The sequence below is a fragment of the Bidens hawaiensis genome, unplaced genomic scaffold (assembly GCF_021521415.1).
Source record: "Bidens hawaiensis isolate Kalapana, Puna unplaced genomic scaffold, B.hawaiensis_p1.1 tig00001960_1, whole genome shotgun sequence".
NCBI lineage: Eukaryota > Viridiplantae > Streptophyta > Magnoliopsida > Asterales > Asteraceae > Bidens > Bidens hawaiensis.
The window spans coordinates 1,312,510-1,336,426 of record NW_027491108.1 but is presented as its reverse complement, the minus strand read 5'-3'; the positions used below and the strand labels follow the sequence as shown (position 1 = coordinate 1,336,426).

The 23,917-nt window shown below is 41.2% G+C and overlaps 1 protein-coding gene and 1 long non-coding RNA gene across 2 annotated transcripts in view; one reads left to right on the top strand and one right to left on the bottom strand.

The window, feature by feature from the left end:
• The window catches only part of LOC143601874 (E3 ubiquitin-protein ligase PRT1-like), a 228,406-nt gene that overhangs the window by 6,865 nt on the left and 197,624 nt on the right, over positions 1–23,917 (bottom strand). The window lies entirely within an intron of this gene.
• Positions 5,446–7,085, top strand: LOC143600487 (uncharacterized). Its single transcript, XR_013147479.1, has 3 exons — positions 5,446–5,624; positions 5,840–5,892; positions 6,794–7,085. It is a non-coding gene; the product is annotated as an uncharacterized LOC143600487 (long non-coding RNA).

Here is a 23,917-nt window from a genome sequence, read left to right as displayed (position 1 = left end):
TGCTGACCAGCCCCATCTTTTTTTTGTTGTTTTGTGACTTGTCTTGACCCCTCTTGCATCCAAACCTTGATATCACACCCCATGCTTGACCCTTTCAACCCACCCTATATATACACCCATATCCCCTTCATTAATCATTGCTCATTCATCTCTTTCCCTTCCAATTCTCAAGTATTCAAAGGTGTTCTTCATATTTTTTTTTGGCAGTTTGACTTTCCAAAGTCAAACTGACCATAGTCTTACATTATAATCAACTTGTTAACACTTATTTATACTTGAAGATTGTTATACAACATATATATATTAGCACCCTTTGTACCTTCGGTGGGTATTTCTCCGGTCTCGGACGGTTAAGTGTCTAGCCCATAAGACAAAGCTACATGGAGGACTCATAGTAGTCCTTGATTATATATATTTTCCGCATCTAACCATCAAACTTGTTATACTTGTTTAACTTCTGCTCATCTTAGTTCTATTTTACATTTTGAGTTTCCATGGTTATGGGTTTGTAGAATCTAACCTCAGTCGTATCCCGAAACAAGATCCGAACCGAAAACCGAACTTTCGTTTAAAGACTTTGTTGTTGACTTTTTGTATGTAAGACTTTGGTATTATTATTTATAAATTGTTTTACAAGTTCTATGATGTTTGGACATGTGGTAACCATTCTTGGCCTTATTCCAAGATAAAAACCGAACCAAACCGAACTAAACCAAGTCTACTCGCTTAAGACACACAAGTGTGTTTTTAACCATTAAAGCTTATATATTTTCTTTAAAAATACTTTATAAACTGATTTTAATTATTTTCACAAAGTACTCGGAATGTTGAATCCAACTTGATCCTATAACAAAGTTTGGACCGACTAAACCGAACACTCGCTTAACGGACGTTGTTAGTTCTAAAACAATAGAACTACATACTTGGTTAAGTCTCTTTAAGATTTATTGAGTTATCTCATACATTTATTATTTTGGGAAAGTTGACTTTGGGTTTGGTCAAGTCACCAAGACCCGAACCGACCACCCGAACACTCGTTAAAACCCGTTTTAGTATCTATATTATAAAGGGACTTGCTTTCTTGCATTTTTACCCACCTTATTACTTAACATAGGTTGAGTAAAATTAAGGGCTAGATACTTTAACCCGGTTTCGAGCAAACTTACATTTTTAAAGGACTATTATTATAATTTCTTAAATATTTACATTTTAAACCTTAAACTTTAAATTGTTTACATTTCTTATCATTTATTTTCGTTTAAAGACTTCCAAGACAACTTTTCTAATATAAGACTTCTTCTCTTTTAGGCTTCGTTCGTTAAACTCATAGTTCTGGTTAATTTCCAAATCATCAAATCTTTCAAGTTTATTACTTGAACGTGAGTACTTTCATCCCCCGTTTTTACTCTTTTATATTTTGGGGGTGACATTGCAAACTTATTCAAATCCAAATGATTTATACTTGAAACCACAAACTTTATTGTATACTTTACTTAAATAAATGCTCGATTTGGTGATTATTTGCTTATATGCTTAAGTGCTAATGTGTTTACCGCTTTTGGATGGTTGATTCATAAATCCGAGTATATCTGGCATCCCCTTGTAGAAAGGTGTCGTTAATGTATTCTTATTAACGATTTCATACAAAATCCGAGTATATTTGGCATCCCCTTATAGAAAGGTGTCGTTAATGTATTCTTATTAACGATTTCATTTATCTAAATTGTTGCTATTATTTATTGTTTTGTATACAAGTTGTGGAATTTCATATTATAAATCTATTGTTCAAAAATTATGAAATTGCTCACCAACCTTTGTGTTAACAAATTCTATTTATGCAATATTACAGGTTTGACTTTAGGTTGACTCGAGGACTTGAAGAAAAAAAACGTTATCGAGACTATTAGGATATTAGCAAAACGAACAGTATATTATTTACTATGATTTGAATTCGGTTATTGTATGAACAAGTTATGTGACTCTTTGTGTTTTTATGAATTTAAATGAGTTGATTAAATATTGTCACTTAATAGTGTCGTGTGCGATGAATAATCGGTTGCGCCCCGACATTTCCGACAATGGTCGGGGTGTGACAACAAGAGTCCATGGTGGTTCATGAAAACTCTAAGTTCCTCACCACACTCATTATATTTGTGGTTTTCATATTTTAACAAGCTTTACAAAAGATTTATTTTCTTTATGTATATCATGCACTATTCCGAGTCTCACGATTTTCGTTACCCTTGTTCGCAGAATGGTTTCCCGCAACCTTAAGCGTCGATCATCTAGCAGCAAGATAACCTCTCAGATTACCAAGCACTTGACAGCAGTCCTCCCTATTATCATGACCCAGATGCACCAGAACATCATGGCCAACGTTAACCCTCCTCCTCCCCCACCTTCAGCTCCCGTTGTAACCTACAAGAACTTTACTGATGCCAAACCTACCAAGTTTAATGGAACTCAAGGTGCCACTGCCCTACTTCAGTGGTACGAAAAGATGGAAAGCGTGTTTTACCAAATTGAATGTCCTGATGATAAGCGAACCCGATTCGCTACAGGTATGTTCGAGGAAGGCGCACTTACATGGTGGGTCAAGGAAAAGTCGACCCATGGTGTTGAAGCTGCCATGGCCTTGCCATGGAATGAATTGAAGGATCTTATGACCCAAGAGTTTTGTCCTCCAACGAGCTCATGAACTTGGAGGCTGAGTTTTGGAACCTCAAACAAGAGGGCGGTGAACACTTGGCTTACACCACCCGTTTCAACGAGTTGAGCGTGCTAGTGCCGCATCTTGTTACCCCTACCTCGCGTGCCATCGAGAAATACATTAGGGGACTACCAAGGCAAATCCAAGATAGCGTCTTTAGTAGTTCGCCTAAGGAACTTGGCGATGTGATTAAACTAGCCGCAACCCTAACCGACAACCATGTCAAAGCCGGGACTTTGACATTAAAATCATCCAAGAAACCGATCGAAAGACCCGCTGCTGAACCCGAATCATCCAAACCCGCATACTCCTCCCACAACCGCAACAAGAAGCGCAAGAACTACGCGCTAACCCAATAACCCGCACCTTCAACCCAAGCCAACCCCGTACCACCTCTCAAGAAACCCTATGGCGGACCTCACCCATTTTGTAGCACCTGCTAACATCACCATCCCGCCTATGCCTCTTGCCTACAATGCACCCGTTGCAATCGTTACGGGCATCTTAGCCCCACTTGTCGTGAAACCACCATAGCGGCTCCCCCGAAGGCTGCTCAACCAAATCCCCGACCCGTGCCATATGCCCAACCTGTTAACCAAATGCGGGCTTGCTATAATTGTGGTGAACTTGGCCACTTTCGTAGTGCGTCACGACTCGCAAACGTGAACACATTTCGGCTGGCTCCTGCTCCGCAATTCCAGCTCCAAGCTTACCAAGCCTACCAAGCGATTCAGCCACAAGTTCCTCAATTGATGACTAATCAAGCTCCACCACTGCTAGCTATTCAAACACCTGCACCTCAAGAGGCTCAAGCCGCTTAAGTCGCACAAGCCATTCAAGCTCCTCAAGATAACCGTGGGCGTGCTTTCATGATGAATGCCCACCAAGCGCAACAAAACGGCGATGTGGTGAACGGTACGTTTCTTGTGGACGACCACTTTGCAACCATTTTATTTGATACCGGTGCCGATATGAGTTTTGTGTCTTTTGAATTTGAGTCCTTGCTTGCTAAGCCCCGATCTAAACTTAAGAGCTCATATACTGTTGAAGTAGCGAATGGTAAATCCGTGATGATCGATTCTGTTATTCGAAGTTTTCAAAAGGTATATTTTTTCCATCTAAATTATAAAACTTCAAAACTTCTATGTTGACAAAGTTGAACTTCCTCCGATTTTATTGTTACAATTAAAAATATATATAATTTAAGAGGTTGGATCAAATAAAAAATGTGTTTCTATGAGAATGGTAGGAACCAATTAGAAGATGATACATGGACATTAATAAATAAATATGAAAGGGCATTATAGTACTTTCCAAAAAAAACTAATTTGTCATTATTTTTTTTTGTCTCCTATATTCATGGAATCATGGAGAAGTCTGCGGTTACAAATAAAAAAAAAATATCACATTTGTTAATCATAAAGGCGTGCATGTTTAATTCTTCATCTTGAAACTAATTACATGTTGCTAATGTTTATCGAATGTACCGGTAAAACATATCTGTGTTGGTTTTTCAATGTTTTATTAATAATTGTGCTATTTAAATAACAACATAATATAGGGCAAGTAAGAGTAGGACTTGATCTTCATGGTTTACAATTATCGATAACAACACACTAACAACATGAACAATAATACTCGTAAAATAACAACACAAGAACAACTACACAGAAAGTATAAGTGCTGTTTAGTTATATATTTCTTGTTGCAAAGATTTAATAAAAATATTTAGAAAATTAAATAATGCGAAGATTTAATCAAGTTTTAGGAAAGATTTAATATTAAATTGGAATTTAATCCTCATTTGCTTTTAGAAACCGTCAGATAGAGGGGTGCAACTTTTCTGGAATTTAAATGAGGAGCCTTTTTAATAAGCCTAAAAGATGGACCAGACTGCCCTTAATTATCATTAGGAAATCAATCAGTTTTAATAAGTAGATCTTGACCATCAATTTTGATTATATATGGTCAGAATCTATTCTTACAATTCTTACACAAAACTTGTTTTCTACCAAATCCAACCCCTATAATTTAATAGGAATTCTTTTAGTTTATTGTCTTCTTGGTTGTAAATAGCATTTGGGTCCAAAATGAAAGGTGGCCCGTCGTCATAAATCATGATTTATACATAACTAGCGAACATATGCAAATGATATCCTTTTCAAATATGTGCTTAAAAAAGAATGTATATGAACAAAGCGATAGTGGATGACTATTGATTTTGATTTATTAAATTTGTTTGATGAACTACTATACAAACTAACAATGTACTTGAAACAATTTGCATTTATTAGTTTAGTAGATGGTAAAAAGGGAATATGCGGTCATATCATGTTTGATTGACCGACGACATATACTAGACATGTTAAAAACGTATGCTTAAACATTATATATATATCTATAAAATATAAGAAAAATAACGTTGAAACTATGATTTGGGCCTGCAATATTATTATATTATTGCTAGGGACGGTTGGTGGTGGGGTGAAGAGTTGGTGATTGAGAAGAAATAGCTTTAATCACAACTTTGTTTGTTACTAGGCTGTAACCACCATCTACTATCTACTATTATGTTGACACGTGAGAACATTCTCCTTCAAGTATTTTACAGTTACTTTTGAGAACACGTGTTAATTATGCTGTTTATTTATGTGATAAAGTAATCAGTGCGTGGAATTATAACAGTTCCGAATTGATTCACACTAGGTTTTTTGCATTGCAGCCACCAACTGTCTGATGAAATGCCTTAATGAAAGAAAGATGATTCGACAATGGGTGATGAACCTATGCCAAGGTTTAGTAAGAAAGAAAGAAAGATGCTACATCTATGGATGATGATCATGTTGGTTCTTATATGGATTGATTGTAATTTAACTCAACATTGCAGTGAGACAGGTCCACAGTTAATCGTGAGGTAAGTACCCAACAAGACGGAATTCCTTCTGGATGTTTCCTTTTCTGATAATTAGTTTCTTTCAATTCTATACCATTTCTGATTATATTAGCAATATGATCTAACATTTTTTTGGAAAATAAAAGTTAAAATGAAAATGCAATTTGCTTTACAAGTTGCTGAAGTGCTATCTACATATATTAGATTGATATGTTTAGCAATTTGTCTCTCTTCAGGAAACTGGATTCAAATTGTGGCTACAAATAGACGAATCTTTCCGTCCACCCAAGTAAGAAGAACACGAGTTTATTATTCAGTATCATCTATTGTTTTAAATGAAAAAAAAAATAGTGGATTATATTAGGGGTGTTCGCACGTCATGGTCCGGTTTTGATGGTTATTTGGTCAAATCACAAGCCACGCTGTTTGTAACGTTATTCTCTTATTGAAAGCTGAAATCGGACCGTTGAACTTTGAAACAGAACCAAACCAATCCATTAGTAACGGAAATAGTTTGGTTTTAGGGTATGGGCCAAATGTTAATCAAATGAACATGTTTTAAATCTGTTTAGGGCGTTTAGCACTTTAATCCCTGGGACTTCTAAAAAACTGTACAAATGAAGTAGGTTATAAGAATACGTAGAAATAATTTAATATACATAATATAAAGTTATATTTTGAAAACGTTCTACAATGTTGTCCATTTTCTTTAATTTATATAGTGAAAAAAAATCTTAAAATGAATCGCAGGTTATCATGGAAACATTGTTGGGTATAATAATACTTCTTGGAATGAAAAGTCATATAATTCAAAATTTTTAATTTTGGTCATCTACTACGGTTACCATTAATCTATATTATGACATAGACAGTTAATAACTTGATATATCAATAAATTTCATCGTTTTGACTTTTCTTTTATAGGTGGAAGCATAGTTAGTTACTTGAAACGGGAATCCGTTTATAGTAGTACATTATCTTTTAATGCAATTTCTCCATCCTTTTTGTTTATGTAGTTTGATTATTCCATGATATATTTATACAATAATAGTTCAACAGTGGTTATGATGCAGAACTGAACGATTTGTAACACAACTAAACGATTTGTATGGCAATTTTTTATTTATTATAAAGTGGTTAATTCATTTTTCTTTTATTGTGTGTTTCACTATTTTTATCTTGTGATACAGGAGAATCAATGACTTGCTTGAAGATATTAACTAAAGAATATGGACTTAGGAAGGATGCTTGGAAATTTGAGTAATCTACAAAATATGTAAGTAATTCACAAGATGTTTCTTGCTTCTCTTTAAATTATTTATTAAATATACATCGTCGTGGAACTTATTTTTGAAATATTGATGTAGAGACCTTAGTTTCAACAATTTGAGTGAAAACACACCATCATCCTTTTTTCTAATTAGAAAATGCATACTACATGTATGTGAATTATCTTAAACAATATTTTTTTTGTCTTCTAATTAATAATGGAGAGCTTGATACTAGGCAAAAATATGTTATTTAGTGTACTTGTCAAAAAGAATGGTCCATGTAGACTCTAATTTAAACACTTTCTCTCCATGGTGATGAAGAATTTTATGAACAATAAATTTGTGAAATATGACTAAAAAGTTTATAGTTTTCATTAGTAATTTAAATTTCAATAAACTAATTTAGAAGGTTTTTATGCATTAAAAAGTCACGTTTTTGTTGACTTACAACTCATTTAATCGGTATCCAAACATGCTCTCTGTAGATGTCATTTGGTATATATGTAACTGAATTCTTTTACCAAACAATTTTTTTCATCTCGTGGCTAATAAGTTTGACATTCTTGTATTTTAGGTTCACTTGTGTAACTTTGCATGTGAGTTGCTTCTTGAAAACACATTAAGAGGAGAGCTTTTGATCAGGTGCAATCTTAGTATCTGACTTACATTCTTTTCTACGACTTACACTCTTTTCTACGGATGATCAATGTGTTGACTTTGTTGAAACCATCATGGCAAAATGCTGAAATTGTTATTAAGCTTAGTACAAAGATGATGATGACGGTTTTTATAGTGTTTATGAAATCTGTGATGATGTTGGCGAACTTACCCGGTAAATATTGTTCCGTACGCATTTATAAGTTGATAGTAGTAATTTAAAGCTTTGTTTATCTGATATTACAATAATTGAGTTTCCTCCTATTTTACTGGAGGAAGAAATCCCATTAAAATGATTCTAATTGTGGTTTAAAAGTTGATCTAATCTAAGAGCTTTTGAACATGCCTGGTTTGCGATTTGATACGACACGGACCATTTTTATCAAAACGTTGTGTTTCGCGAGAGATTAGGGGTGGCGAACATAGCAGACAAGATAAGAGAGTGGAGATTGAGATGGTTTGGACATGTAAAGAGAAGACAGACGACGAATCCTGTTAGATCCGTAGAAAACATTACTATAGAGGGGAGGAGGGGTAGAGGACGACCGAAATTGACTTGGGATGAGAGGATTAGGCATGATTTGATAGACCTAAACCTCTCCGAGGACATGGTTGATGATAGGAATTCGTGGAGAAGTAGAATTAAAGTTAAGGATTTTTAGAGAGAACTGAATACCTTAGGGCTTAGACTTTACTTATTTAGGTCACATACCATAATGGTATTTCCCTTACATATATTATTATTATTATTATTATAATTATTATTAGCTTTTATATAGCTGTTAAACTGTGATCTTATTATTAATATTATTATAATTAGTAGTAGTTTTTATATAACTGTTAAACTTTGATTTCCTTTATTTTGCTTCATACACATGTACTTAGAGCCGAGGGTCTCTCTGGAAGCCACCTCTTTATTCCTTTGGATAGAGGTACGGTGTGCCTACATCCCACCCCCCCAGACCCTACTTATAGCTTTGCTGTCGGTGGGATTTTACTGGGCATGACTGACTATATATTGATACTTTAAAATTCTATGTATTAATACACTAAGTTTATTTTTGTTTAGCTATTGCATTTAAAATTTGACAATTTAGATTTAAAGCTTTTAAATTTCGGTAAGAAAAATACTCAAATGGATCAAGTTTTTACATACGCGCATTTTAAATAAGTAATAAATAAATGGCTTAAATTTGTCAGCCCATGAACCCGTCAAGTTGACACGAAAACAACCCTTTTAGCTAAACGTGTTTACGATTTGACCCAAAATTGACCTGGCCCACTGAACCCAAGTTGCTGAACTTTGTGTTACTTATTGTCGTCTAAAAATTTAGCACATAATCAAATTATTGTTATATTTGTGTCGTTTGAAGGAATTTTACATCCGGTACACCAATAGATGTTTGATTAGCTCCGAAGCTGAGCTGGAATGTGCAATTCATTGGCTTGAGGCAGCAATCAAAATCAGATTCCAAAGGTAAAATACACAGTAAGATATTCTGATCAGTTTTGAAACTTCAAATCTTATGATACACAAGGCTAGAGCTATGTGGTGAAGATGGTTAGTGAAGAAACACTAACCGGACCCCGGACAGATTACTGATAACCTGGGGGTTAGATAGATGTTTCCCACGAGGGGTTAGACCCTTTGAAGATGGTTCTTCTGATAACCTGCAAAACAGACACCGTGAGCTCGTCACTGAGAAGGGGGGGGGGGTTCCTCCTTGTAACCACCCTCCGGCGTGAGAATCAGACTAGATTGCTCTTTAAATATAAAAGTATATTAAGAGATTGCTAGAGCAGATATCAGGTATAATATGATGATAATGTGATATGATATGATAAGATCAGATGGTCATACCATTTGTGGTATTTATAGCCGAAGGTAGGTTTCCAAGGAGGTATGGCCGGCTGCAACAGTGTTCCTGTTCCACCAACAGTAGCCTACGCACGTGCCCTGCTGGTAGTTGGTGGGTAGGTAGCGGCTGATAGCGACCAGGCCTGCTGTATACTATTCCTTTTCTACCAACTGCCGGCTACGCACGTGGTATGACAATAGTTGGTGAGTAGGCAGCGGCTAATAGTGACATACAGTGTAGGAGCACGCTGCTCGCCATACTGTTATCCATAAGCTGTCGTATCTTTAGTCAGATCTTTTTCCCATACCTCGTCAGGTACAGTACAGAAGATCTTCCCGTATCGTACGGACTGGCTTATTTGGGCGGGAGTATTCCACCTCCCGCCCTTATGCGGGATTGTTCCCGGCTTCGCTCATTCCTTCAGGTGACACTGAATGATTGAGAGCTAAGTGCCTTGTGCGTGTAGCCTTGCTGCGCGGGTGGCCTTCCCTAATGGCTTGTATCCGAGGCTGCGGGGACAGGCGGAGTCCTTCACCATTGGGAGGCATTTCCTGCGGGACCAGCTTGCGTACTGCGCGTAAGGACGTCACGTCTCTGAGCATGGTTGGTCCTGCGGATCCAGTTGGTTTTTGCGCAGACGTCCCTGTTTAAGGTGAGTCTTGCGGGTCCAACTGGGCTCTGCTGGGACCTACCTCTTCAAGTCCCCCCAGTCCAATGTTCTTCTCATGCGTGTTTAATAAAGTGAGGTGAACTTTTGGACTTAAGCAAAGGGTTTTGAAAAGGGTTTTTTAAGGTTTTCCATAGGGATTCTTCCCGCGGAAGTCCTTGTCACTTGCAGAAATTCCCGAGTTTCCTGCTTGGTCTTTGGGTATGATGCGGGTAGGTCTGTAACCTCCTCGCAAGTCAGGAGCGTTGAGTCCCACTTGTGTGGACTCTCCATGAGGTTTTGGTAGTTTTGAACATAGTGATCAATTATGTTAAAACCACCAATTCCATCCTGGAGCTTCAAACAACGTAGTTCTCGACGTTCCCGCTATGCGGGGATGTTATTTCCGCTTCCGCAAGCATTGCCCAGAAGATCCTTCTTGGTTTCAATTCCTAGCGGAGCGCTAGGTATGTGAAGGGTTTTGCCTTAACACTATACCAGCGCTCGTCTTACGGTTACTTTACTTCCAAGGTATTCCTGGCGCCAATTCCCTGCGGGTGCTAGGTATGTGAAGGGTTTTGCCTTTACACTGTACCCGCACCCGTCTTATAGTTGGTTGCCGAGGAATATTTGGCTTCAATTCCCTGCGGGTGCTAGGTATGTGAAGGGTTTTGCCTTTACACTGTACCCGCATCCGTCTTACGGTTACTTGTTCGCCAAAGTTGGCTTCAATTCCCTGCGGGTGCTAGGTATGTGAAGGGTTTTGCCTTTACACTGTACCCGCATCCGTCTTACGGTTACTTGTTTGCCAAGGTTTTACTTGGCTTCAATTCCCTGCGGGTGCTAGGTGCGTGAAGGGTTTTGCCTTTACACTGTACCCGCATCCGTCTTACGGTTACTTGTTTGCCAAGGTTTTACTTGGCTTCAATTCCCTGCGGGTGCTAGGTGCGTGAAGGGTTTTGCCTTTACACTGTACCCGCATCCGTCTTACGGTTACTTGTTTGCCAAGGTTTTACTTGGCTTCAATTCCCTGCGGGTGCTAGGTGCGTGAAGGGTTTTGCCTTTACACTGTACCCGCATCCGTCTTACGGTTACTTGTTTGCCAAGGTAAGGGGTATTTTCCCGCTTACTTTTTAATATTTTTAAATTTTGAATTTTTGAAATTCGAAAGGTTGGTGGAAAGATAGGAACAGTCCAAACCTCTGAAACGTCGTGCGACGGTTTCTTCTGACTGTGTCAGGACGTGCAGGAAGTTATGGTGACGTGACATTATATGGTCATTCCAGACGCTTTTCCAGGCGCGTGGGCGCGATTTTTCGGGCGCGTGGCCGCGAAATTACTTGCACACGTCCTTTCAACAGCTGTTTCCAGCTTGCTTTTTGCCACGTGTCATAGTTTCATTGCACCTTCGATTTCTCTCTCCTCCGCATTAAATTCACCGCACTAATTGCGATTACTATATAAAGGGGGAGAGGGTTCTTTGTAATCCACACTTTCACCCTTCTCTTCTTCTTCTTAGCGATTTCCGGCAAATACTCCCCTTTTCAGGCAAGCATTTTCCCGAAATCGTTTTCTTCTTCCTCTGCAATATGTCTTCCCATGATGCTGAAGCTGTAGCCGACGATAGGAGTACTGCTGGCGAGTGCCTGTGTGCTCTACCTGTCGATCAGTACCAGTATGTCGTCAGGAAATTCATGCTTGAGTCTCTTGAGCCTGAGTTTCCTGAACCCCACCAGACTGTGTACGATGCCCCCAGTGGCAAGATCGGGGTATATGCTGCATTCTTTGTTTATGGGAACCTTAGGTTCCCATTGACAAAGTTTATGTACCGTGTCTTGGAGAGGCACGGTGTGCACCTGACCGAGGTGCATCCGATGGCGATTGCCAAGTTCCGGCACTTCGAGTGGGTGTGCCGGATTCTGGGTATTGAGCCCTATGTGGACCGCCTGATGACCTTCTATACTTGGAGGTGCATCCAGGGGTGGTACACCCTGACAACCCGTATTAAGGGTTTGAAGATCTGCCTGACCGAGCGCAGTCTCCGATCGTGGAAGCGGGAGTTCTTCTACGTTTCTGCCCGCGCCATCCCCATTGCCATGAAGTTTAAGAAGGGGCAAGCGCTTCCGAGCCTTCATGCTTCCAGCTACCAGGAGGCGGAATGGTTCGCGAAGATATCCCGGGTCCAATCTCCGGTTTACCGGTTTGCGAAGTCCGGGATGGTGATGCTGGGGATGAGCCGGGTATGGAAGGATGCGTCCCGGTTTCCCATCCTTCTCGAATACGGTTTGAACTCTATTCCTTATGGTATGTCTTGTCTTTCTTGCTGATATGAGTTTGTCTTCTAACCGTTTCTTTTCTTTCAGAGGGGAACGATTTGGAGTCGCTCCTGTACCCGCGGGAAGCTGACGGTCCCGTGCGGGTGGGCACTCGTGCTCTAGACGAGAACGAGTTGCCCATCCTGGAGCAAACGGCGGATCGGTTTGTGGAGGTCTACCCGCTGGGCCACGAGATCCTGAGCCAACAGCGGCCAGGTAAGGCGTTATTCTCTCCTTCACCCCTCAATGCTGTACCCGCTGCTGGAATTCCTGACATCCTGTCTTCTTCTGAGGAATCCGCAGATGGTCCTCCGCTGGTGCGGAAGAAGAGGGCTGCCGGCGGGAAAGGGAAGGAGAAGGCGGCCTCCACAGCCGATCCAGTGCTCCTATCTGACACCGAGTCAGATAATGAAGAGGTGGCGGGGAACCCCGGTGGTGAGAAGACCACTGATCCGGAGGCTACTACTGTTCCCTCCGGAGAACCAACGACGACGACGGTGACCGGCATCAAGAGACCGGCTCCATCGGGCTCGTCCCCGCCCCTCCGTACGTTCAGGCTCAAGAAAACCCGTAAGTACAACTTCCTTTAGCTTTTATCTTCATAGCTTAATATCATTTAACACTTATCTTTCTGTGCAGGCGTGGATGTTGACGCATTCCAGGGTGGAGCGCAGAGGAGTACCTCTCCGCCGATGACGGTAGGCTCGGTCAGCCTACCTGAGGCGACGACCCAGGCGCCTGCGCCCGTTTCCGCTGGATCAGTTGCTCGGTCCCTTGAGCCAACTGTTCCAGCCGAGATGACGTCACCGCCGGTGGTAAGTGCGATTTTTACAGCATCTTTCACCGAGCCGGCGGTTACGATTGCTGCGGATTCTGCGGCAACGACTGCGGCGGCTGCCACCATGCCCCCGCCACCGGCACCGACGGCCGGCCCATCAGGTACGCATGGGAGTACTCGCCAATCTTTGCCACCTTCCCATCTGCCTGACCTTTTGGATGGGTTCCCTTTGGGTTCAGGTGATGGGTTCGGCGGCTATCGGCCTGTTATAGACCCTACAGGTGCGTAGGGTTCCTTTGGCCCTTTTTCACTTTTATTTTTTTTATCATCTTTTCCTAACTGCTTTTTTGTTTTTTGCAGTGTCGGATTCCAATGAAGTGTATGTTCCGCGATGGAACATACGCCGAGGAACAACCCTTCGTACCCCTGTGGAGTGCATGGAATGGGCTCGCCACGCTGCTCCCCATGGTGCGTTGGGGGAAGCCATGGCTAGCTACCAGGAGGGTAGGCTAACCAATGAGCTTCGGGTTCTCCAGGCCCGGATGCAGCCGCGCGTCGAGTTGCTTTGTCGTGAAAACGACAAGTTAAAAGCAGCTCGCGCCAAGGAAGTATCTCAAGCACGGGCTCTTCGGGAGGAGAACCAAAAGTTGGCCGCAGCTGCTGCGGAGAAGGAGAAGGCCTTCAAGGCCCTCGAGGTTGAGGTTCAAGCGCGACTCGAGGCCCGCTCCAAGGCTGCCCAAGCTGTTAACGAACAGCTTCGGCTGGCTAAGGAGACTGCGAGGAACGCAACCGAGAGGGCCACCAAGGCTGAAGCCGTTGCTGAGCCTTTACGCGTGGAGAACGAGGAGCTCAAGGCCAAATTGGAGGCTCTCCAACGTGCTCATGATGCCTTGGCGATGGAGGATGCCAAGAAGCTTCAAGAGATCCTGGACCAGAGGGGCGTGCTTGATCACACCGAGCGAAAGCTTAAGGGCGTTGAGGAGGCTGCTGCAAAGGAAGTGCTACTTGCCAACCTTAACAAAAGCGAAGCCGAACGCGCCCGCACCCAAGCTCAAGCCGCCCTCCAAGAAGCTCTGGTTGCCAAGGAATGGCTTCTTCGAGAAGCGTTGCCTCAGGTATGTTTGGCTTTACGTCTTCACGCTTTCCTTTGTACATAGAAAAGGTGTTTGACACTTGTATTTTCTTTGTAGGTTGTGCATCGGGTCTTCTCAGAGACTACTTACGATGATGCCATGAGCGCAGCCCTCAACGCTTCTCATGAGGATGGGGAAAGGGCCGGCTTCCTGCTTGGTCTAGGGTTCGTTGAGAAAGGCGTCCCGCCTTCCAACTTCCCTTTGTTCGATGTGGACACCGAAGCTGCATATGACCAAGCGGTGAACCAATATGCCGCCTTCCCGCATCCAGCGGTGGAGAAGGTGAAGGAAGTCGCTGCTGCTGATGATGGGCTAGCTATCCTCAAAGCTTTCCTTGAACTGCCACGCTCTACCGATGGGGCTGGTCCAAGTGGAAGTGGCCCTGAAGCCTGATCCTGAAGATCCCTTCCCACTGCTAGGATAGTTTTAGCTTGTACAGATGTATTATTTTTCTTTTCGTAGGCGGGTAGTTACCCGGCCATTCTTGTAATAATTCGTTTGTGAAATATTAATCTTTTTGCGTATAAGATTGTTATTTCCTTCTTTGGGTTTCTTGCTTTATAAACTTATGACTTGCATACTTAGTTTAAATTAGCAATTTTCCAAGTGTAGAATAAGTTAACCTGTTGAACGTGGTTGATAATGGGTTAAAGTTTTGCTTCCTCTTTCGTGATTGTGCGGGTAGAACCGTCACTTGCACTTAGTAGGATGGCTAAACTTTAACCTTCATCTGACCTGCGTGTAGGTTTTCCTCATCTTTTGAGGATAAGTTAACCTTTGAACGTGGTTGATAATAGGTGTGAAGTTTTGCTTCCTCTTTCGTGATTGTGCGGGTAGTACCGTCACTTGCACATAGTAGGATGGCAAAACTTTACCCTTATCTGACCTGCGTGTAGGTCTTCCTTATCCTTTTAAGAATTTTGTTTTGAACCGTTCGACGCGCGGTTGTCAATATGTTAGTGCAGTTTCCTTTCATGATTCATGCGGATAGACCGGCACTTTCATTTAATGGGATAATTGAACTCTTCCCCTTTAACTGACCTGCGTGAAGGTTTTTTCCTGTTATTGGGTTTGTGCGGGTAGGACCGCCTTCCCACGCAACGACTTCACGTAATGTGAATGCCGTCACCAGTGTTGCATAGTTTAACCGTTCAACGCGCGGTTGTTGATAGGTTATTGTTCAGTTTCCTCATTATGATTCGTGCGGATAGACCGGCACTTTCATTTTTGGGTGCTGAACCTTTCCCCTTCAACTGACCTGCGTGAAGGTTTTTTCACATTATTGGGTTTGTGCGGGTAGAACCGCCTTCCCACGCAACGACTTCACATAATGTGAATATCGTCATATTAGTGTTCAGAAAAGTAAAATCATCAGCTTCGATGTTCTAAAGAGAATCATTTCCATTAGAAGTGGCTCTTGGCCTTTTCTTTACAAATTGGAATTGATTTACATGCAAACTGTGTAAATGAGCTCCCTTCCATGTTGTTGGGATGGGAGTGCCATCGAGCCGATACGCACCTGGTTCGGGATCTCGTTCTTTACGCAGCATGTAGTCTCGACATTGAAGCTGGAATTTTTATTCGTGTTTTCCCCAGCTGGGGTTCTACACGCACCCGCCTGCTCAGCCTTTATTGCGCCACGAGGTGCGCGAGCGTCCCATCTCTGACAAATGCTTCAACCATGTATTTTACGTCTATGCATTCTTCAGTGTTGTGGCCTTTTGTCTTGTGAAAGTCACAGTATTTGCTCCGATCAGCATCGTGACGATGTCGGATTATTGGAGGCTTTGGCCACGGGAGCTCTTCAGTGGCGAATATCTCAGTGACGCTTTTGGTGAGTGGCGTCCATCTGGAGTTTCGGTGTGGCTGTACATTATCCTTTCTGCCCAATCGATGTTGGAAGCCGGATGAGGTGTCAAAGTTTACCCTTGACTGTCAAATGCCTAGCTTCCGCTTTTTATTTAATCGGGCGGTGAGGACGTTGTCTTCTCTCGTCTTCTGAGTGTAGAGGTTTGTGCTCTGGGGGAGATCTCTACCCAGTTGCTTCTCCGTTTCCGCATAGCGTTTTGCTGCTGTCATGATGGCATCCCATGTGGATGGCATGCCATCTTTACCCGTTAGGGTGCGGATGAGCTCTGGGTCATGCGCGCCCTGGATGAAGGCAGCGCGAACAAGATCTTCGCTGATATTGCCCAAACTTAGCTTCTTTGAGTTGAAGCGAGTGATGAAGTTTGGCAGAGATTCATCTTCTTCTCGTATGCATTTGAGGATTGTCCATTGCTCCTCGGTATACTTCCGTTGCTGGCTGAAGTGTTGGCTAAACTTCTGCTGGAAGTCTGCCCAGTCGTAGATGTGGTTGACCGGTAGACGATCAAACCAAGCTCTAGCAGCCCCAACAAGCGTCATTTGGAACATGTAGCACCACGTGGGTTCCGTCCAATTGCTGACGGTTGCCCCCGCTATGAACCTGTTCAAATGATCGTCTGGATCAGATATACCGTCATATGTGCCTATGTTAGGCATTTGTTTGGCACTCTTTGGGGCGATTGCTTCCGCAATGTCCCTTGCAAACTTGGACGTTCCTGCATTTGCAACGTTTGGTCTGAACGTTTTGGAGAAGTCTCGTGGACTTCCACCTGTGCTTTTTGGTTTGAAGGCTTGTCCAAAATGCCTTTTCGGTTGGGATTCCATTTCCTTACACTTCCCTTTTGCCCTATGGCGAGGGTTCGCGTCGGAGTCGGATTCCTCCGAGTCATCCTCCCAGTATTCGAATTCGTCGGCCTGTTGTACGGAACGCAAGCGTTCGTTCAACTCGGCCTGGAATTCCTTTTGTCGTGCCTCCGCCCATGCCTTGACTTCATCGAGAGTTTGGCGGGGGAGTCTTCGTTTCTCAACCTGGGTATCAGTGGATCCCAGTAGGCGATCATTTACTGCACTTGCCCTAGCATGAGTAACTGGGGTAGTGTTCGTAAAATTTACTTCACTTGCCCCGGCTTGGGTAACCGGGGTAGTGTTTGTAAAAACTGTGTTACCGGTATTCCCCCCAGTAGCTGGGGTTGTGGTTACCGGAATTTCTCTAACCATCTTTGTAGAAGTTTGAAAAAACTGGAGAAAAATGAAGTTCTAGCTTTATGCACGGATGGCACCAATGAAGAAACACTAACCGGACCCCGGACAGATTACTGATAACCTGGGGGTTAGATAGATGTTTCCCACGAGGGGTTAGACCCTTTGAAGATGGTTCTTCTGATAACCTGCAAAACAGACACCGTGAGCTCGTCACTGAGAAGGGGGGGGGTTCCTCCTTGTGACCACCCTCCGGTGTGAGAATCAGACTAGATTGCTCTTTAAATATAAAAGGATTTTAAGAGATTGCTAGAGCAGATATCAGGTATAATATGATGATAATGTGATATGATATGATAAGATCAGATGGTCATACCATTTGTGGTATTTATAGCCGAAGGTAGGTTTCCAAGGAGGTATGGCCGGCTGCAACAGTGTTCCTGTTCCACCAACAGTAGCCTACGCACGTGCCCTGCTGGTAGTTGGTGGGTAGGTAGCGGCTGATAGCGACCAGGCCTGCTGTATACTATTCCTTTTCTACCAACTGCCGGCTACGCACGTGGTATGACAATAGTTGGTGAGTAGGCAGCGGCTAATAGTGACATACAGTGTAGGAGCACGCTGCTCGCCATACTGTTGTCCATAAGCTGTCGTATCTTTAGTCAGATCTTTTTCCCATACCTCGTCAGGTACAGTACAGAAGATCTTCCCGTATCGTACGGACTGGCTTATTTGGGCGGGAGTATTCCCCCTCCCGCCCTTATGCGGGATTGTTCCCGGCTTCGCTCATTCCTTCAGGTGACACTGAATGATTGAGAGCTAAGTGCCTTGTGCGTGTAGCCTTGCTGCGCGGGTGGCCTTCCCTAATGGCTTGTATCCGAGGCTGCGGGGACAGGCGGAGTCCTTCACCATTGGGAGGCATTTCCTGCGGGACCAGCTTGCGTACTGCGCGTAAGGACGTCACGTCTCTGAGCATGGTTGGTCCTGCGGATCCAGTTGGTTTTTGCGCAGACGTCCCTGTTTAAGGTGAGTCTTGCGGGTCCAACTGGGCTCTGCTGGGACCTACCTCTTCAGTTAGCTTTTGTCAAATGTGACTTTGAACTTTAGAGAGAATGAGTTTCAATCAGGACTAATGTGTAATATACGAAAAATTGAAAAGATAAAATAATAAAATAATATGTCGATTATGCCGCTAATTGAAGATGTAGTGCGTCGTTTAACGGATAGTATGTTAGTGGCGAGTAACCGAACAAATTTTAAGCATGAATTTTATTTTAAAATATGTTTGTAATTTAAAAGTATCCACACTAATAATAAGAAGAAGTTAAGTAGAAAGAAAAAATGTTGATCTAAAATAAAAATGTTGGCCAGTTTCGATGAGTTGCCTACAACCCAATTCACACCAGGAAGATCGCCCAACCCATCATAAATATTCTTGAACTTATCCACTAATGAGAGATTATCTCAAATATTTAGTTTTATCTCCAACAACTAATTTCACAACAGCATTGGGAAGAAGAGTCGTGTACTTGTGTTTATCTACTTTGACCTACTCTTTTTATATCAATTATACTTACAAATTCTTCCACAGAAAACCCTATCTTCTCTCACGTACGACTCTGATCTTGATCCCTCTGTAATTAACAACCGAATCACCATTTAAATTAGCCCGTCGATCGCTATAATCCGCTGGGGTGGAGATGTTCTAAGCAACCAAGTGTGCCAAGACAGCCGTTTGACCATATGACCCACTTCAAGTCTTTCGTGCAGCCATTAGGTTCTCAAACTTGTTGGAGATAACTTTGTCTGTTTTGATTGCCTTGCGTTGGCTAAGGTACGGTTTCTGTTTTCGTTTACTCGTAGTATAAATTATATTCCATTTATATTCGGTGTCAGTGCGGACTTTTCAGTTTGAGTTCGGTTTACTTATTTGGTATGTTTTTTTTTTTAGCCCTGCTTGCGGTGCACACATATGATGTATATATGTGTGAACCCTCGGGTGGGCAAAAGTGAAATTGCACTAATTTTGACGTTATTTTACTAATCTCGTGAAAATAACGTTAAAAGTGACGGACGGTTAATCAGGCATCATGTAGTGGCGTTGATAGCCGAAAGACAAGGGTACATGCACCGATCAGCCGGTGTCCCGATGATTGAGTGCTATGTGCCTTATGTCCAAGGCTTGATGCAAAACTACTATCGAGCCGGGGGTCTCACCGGAAGCAGCCTCTCTATCCTTATGGGGTAAAGGTAAGGCTGTCTACATCTTACCCTCCTCAGACCCTACTATAGCTTTGCTATTGGTGGGATATACTGAGTACGATGATGATGATGATGTATGTTTTTTTATTTATTTATGTAACATGCAATAGATTATATATTTTGTACTCATTATTGCATGTCCCGTTAGTAGCATTTTGTTGCATATTTATATGAAATTAGCTTTTGTACTCTGTCACCCGAGCATGTCTCTCGAGCATGTCTGAAATGTCGTATGGGCGTCAACGGCATGCACTTATCGTGACAGTGCGTAATAAAAGTTCACGGCGTCTCTAGCTTGGCCCCTAGAGGCGTATAGATCGATCTTAGCTCTGAGTTTGCGTTTGTTGTGTGGAGATGGAATAATGGGTGTACGCCATGCTCACCGTCTCATAGGTGCATGGACTAGCTAGCTGTGTACCAGTCTGTTCTGTTTAGGCTCATGGGTGTCTCCTTCTCACGTGACTTTTGAGTTCTTGATATGTGTAGTCACGTGGTTTGATGTGTGTATATGTTCTGATATGTTTCTGTATGCGTTTGATTTTGTTCCGGACCAAGTATCGGATTATGTGTCGGTTTATGTTTAGTATTTTTGTCAGTAAAAGTTGGTTTCGAGTTTGAATCAAAGTTTTTGTACTTATTTTTCCTTCGTTTGTCCTTACTTATACTATTGTTCTTTCCGTTACTGGGCAATTTTTGACCCAGCCGTATTTTCTTTGTTGTGTTTTTCCTATTTGTTTACAGGTAATCCTGACTCGGGGAAATTAGTGATGAGAGAGACTAATGAACTTCAAGATTTTAAAAGTTAATTCATTTTGGCTTAATAATATGACTTAGGTTGCTTTGATTTATTGTAACTAGGATTATGGTTTTGATTTGATATCTGTAATAGTGACACGTCAACCTGTTCTCGGTTGGGATGTTACATAATGAGTGCAAAGGTGACGACAGGAGGATTGAAGGCCACAACCATTTTCTACGTGTCAGATTCATATTGAGATGAGGTAAGCAGTTCATAATGCTATGCGAGAGTGTTATCACCTTCAAGGATGATATTGTAGTGGATGGCGAGATTTTCTTTTGAGTAGCCTATTCCGATCAAGATTGGAAAAAATTCTGTACAATTTAAGATACTATATGTTTCTAAATTGCAAATGTAATATTTATACGTAAATTGCAAATGTAAGTATTCAAATATAATTTATTATTAAATTTTCTTAATTTTAGCATATTTTTTTATGTACCAAATCCTGTGTAATACATGGGTTTATAACCTAGTTATGATATACGAAAAAAGGCTGAAATATTGAAAAAAAGAAAATCTCAAATATTGATTTACACAAATGACATGCTAAGTTTGGACGTACTAATAACCCGTCTGGGCCTAGCATTTAGATCGAGTGTCCTCTCCGAGCTTATCATCTGATGTATGACCAACTTGAACGTGCCATCTGGGCTTAGACCCATGCCCATTGGGCCCAATTGTGTCTCAGAGCTTCTCCTTTATAAGGTTGGCTAATCCATCCTTCATCAGGACCTCTCTCTACTCTCTAGTCTTCACCCTCTTTACAATATCACTCTTCGAGGATGTTTGGCAAGTGTTTAACCATTAAGATGTCTGAATGATTAAGAGGCTCTAAATCAGTAAGTACTACGTCTGAACCTGTAAGTGTTGTTTGGTTGAACCTCTGAATGACTGTATAGAATGACTATTTTACCCCACTAAAATAGTCAGAGCGCATAATAATTGTACTAAATGACAAAACTTTCATTATAACCAACCAAAATACATCTTAAAACAAACTTCGATTATAATCAACCCAAATACATCTTGAAACAAACTGTTATTATAAGCAACCTAATACATCTTAAAAATAGTTCATCAAAACACTGACACAAATAACTTAACAATATACCCACAAGTAGGCAAAGCCCTAAGCATCAAATGCCAAATGTTATATAAACAAGAAACTTGTATATGAAAATACCTATTTTATGAACTTTTTTCCAATTTTTTATGTCACTGTCCCTCTAGTCATCCAAGAGGCAAATTCTAAACATCATGTGGAAGATATTTTTAGAGATTCTCACAATCAGTGCACATGGGATTGGATAAAAAAACAAATGAAATTAACATTCTAAATGTGAGAATCAAGTAGAGTAATTACATATAAAGTAGAGTAATTATGTAATTACATCATAGAGTAATTATATAATTATTCTATGATGTAATTACATAATTACTCTACCTGTATGTATAATTACTCTACTTGATTTTTACTTGTATATATAAACAAAATGTGTATTGGTTTGTATTAATCCAGCTATTATCTTTCGGTCGCTAACGAGTTGACTGATAACGATCTCACATTTTATCATATTTATTCCTAACGGTCTATGACTAACAGAATGCTACCGCCGTTAGTTGCAAGTCTCCGGAAAAACATTTTTGGCCGAAAAACCCACATTTTTTTGGGAAAATCCAACATTTTCGTCCCAAATATCTTTGTAACCTCTTATCGAACTTTAGGAACATTTTTCTAGTTAAAACTAGAGGTGCACAAACCGGTTTTTTTAAAAAAACCGGTTCGGTTTTTAACTGGACCGGTTTTTTTTTGCCCGGAAAAAACCGGTTCGGTTAATAACCGGACCGGTTAATAACCGGTTTTTTTCTGTCAAAACCCTAACCGGTCTAACCGGTTAGAACCGGTTAATAAACCGGTTTTTTTATTAACCGGTTTTTTTTATTAACCGGTTTTTTTTTTTTTTTTTTTAAATTTCGCGGTTTCAAATACGAATATTTGTTTTTTATATTTTGTACTTAATGAAGACCATTATTTTTTCACAGTATAAACAAACCGGTAACTACAAGGCAAACCGGTAACTACAAGGCAAAACGGACTGACCGAAGCCATTCTTTGCTTTCGTTGTTAGGGTTCTTTGCTTGGAAGATGAGTATGAGTGTGTGTTGGTGAATGTGTTTTCAACAAACCAAAGATTAAAAACACATAACTTTCATTTATAGTTTTTACATTAAATATACAAACATTAAATCGTTATCGCATATTTGTAACTCAAAAATACAAACATTAAATCATTAACACTGAAGAAATCTCTGCCAAGAACTGTTGTTCATGATTTAACTCAAAAATACAAACATTAAATCGTGAACTAGCAGATGCTCCTGTTGTTCCCAATCGCAGTTTGTTCATGATTTGCCTCCATGTTTGCTGTTTCTTTAACTAAATTAGAAAAATCCAAATCAACAAGTAAATAAGAGCACATATTAGGAAAAAGAATGCTTAGACACGATTACATGAACAACTTGCTGTTTCTTACTCATGATTTGCCTCCATGTTTGCTGTTTCTTTAACTAATTTTCTTCGCTACCCGATCCCGAGCTATTTCTTAGGTAATCGTCGTACGCGGCTTCTTCATCGGTCATTGGTTGAGTGTGTCCTTCATTGACCTCGTCTTCATACAAGCCCGCTTCATACTCCATTTCCCCCTCGAGTGAGCGTTGATGTTGTGCCCTATCAAAGAGTCCAAGTAATCCTTGTAGCAAATCGACGTCTCTATAGCTGGTGCAGTGAGTCGAGTCCTCCTAATCGATATAACCCTGCCAGAAACAGAAAAAGTAGACTCCGAAGCTACCGTGGAAGCTTGGACCGTTAGTAAATCTTTGGCCATGGCGGCGAGGATCGGAAACTCATCCTCCTTACCTCTCCACCAAGCCAGCAAATCAAGACTTCTAAATTCATCCGGAGTCATGTGTTTCACAAAGTTGGTACCACCATACCTTCCAAGTTCACTGCTTGGGGTGTTTACCCTTTGACGTTTACCGGCGTCTTCCCAAATCATGTAGTACATCCCCATTTCAAGGTCGGTTTGGGATTGGGATTGGGCAACAGCTCTTAACGAGTCATGAATTTGGGAAGACGACCCGTATTTTGTAAGGTAGACATCATACATGTTTGACAAGGTGGTGTTGAAAGCATTCTTTAAAGTTTGGCTATAATAGGGGTTTTGATCGTCGTTTAACCCAAGCTCATCACAAATTTTTTCTATTAAAGCTTCAACACCATCAACATTGATGCAAGGGTTTAACGCAGCAGCACATGTCAAAACAGCGGGTAGTTGTTGAAGATATTTTCTAAATTTTTCTTTCATTTTTACACCCATATCAAAATAAGGTGCACCCCTACAATCAAGTTCACTCAACTTTGTGCACATGACAGCAATTTTTAGTAAAGCAATGGGGCTTGTTGGATAGTAAACCCCGGATTAACTAGTTGTGCAAGATTTAAAAATTTGAAGGACCTCCGTAACG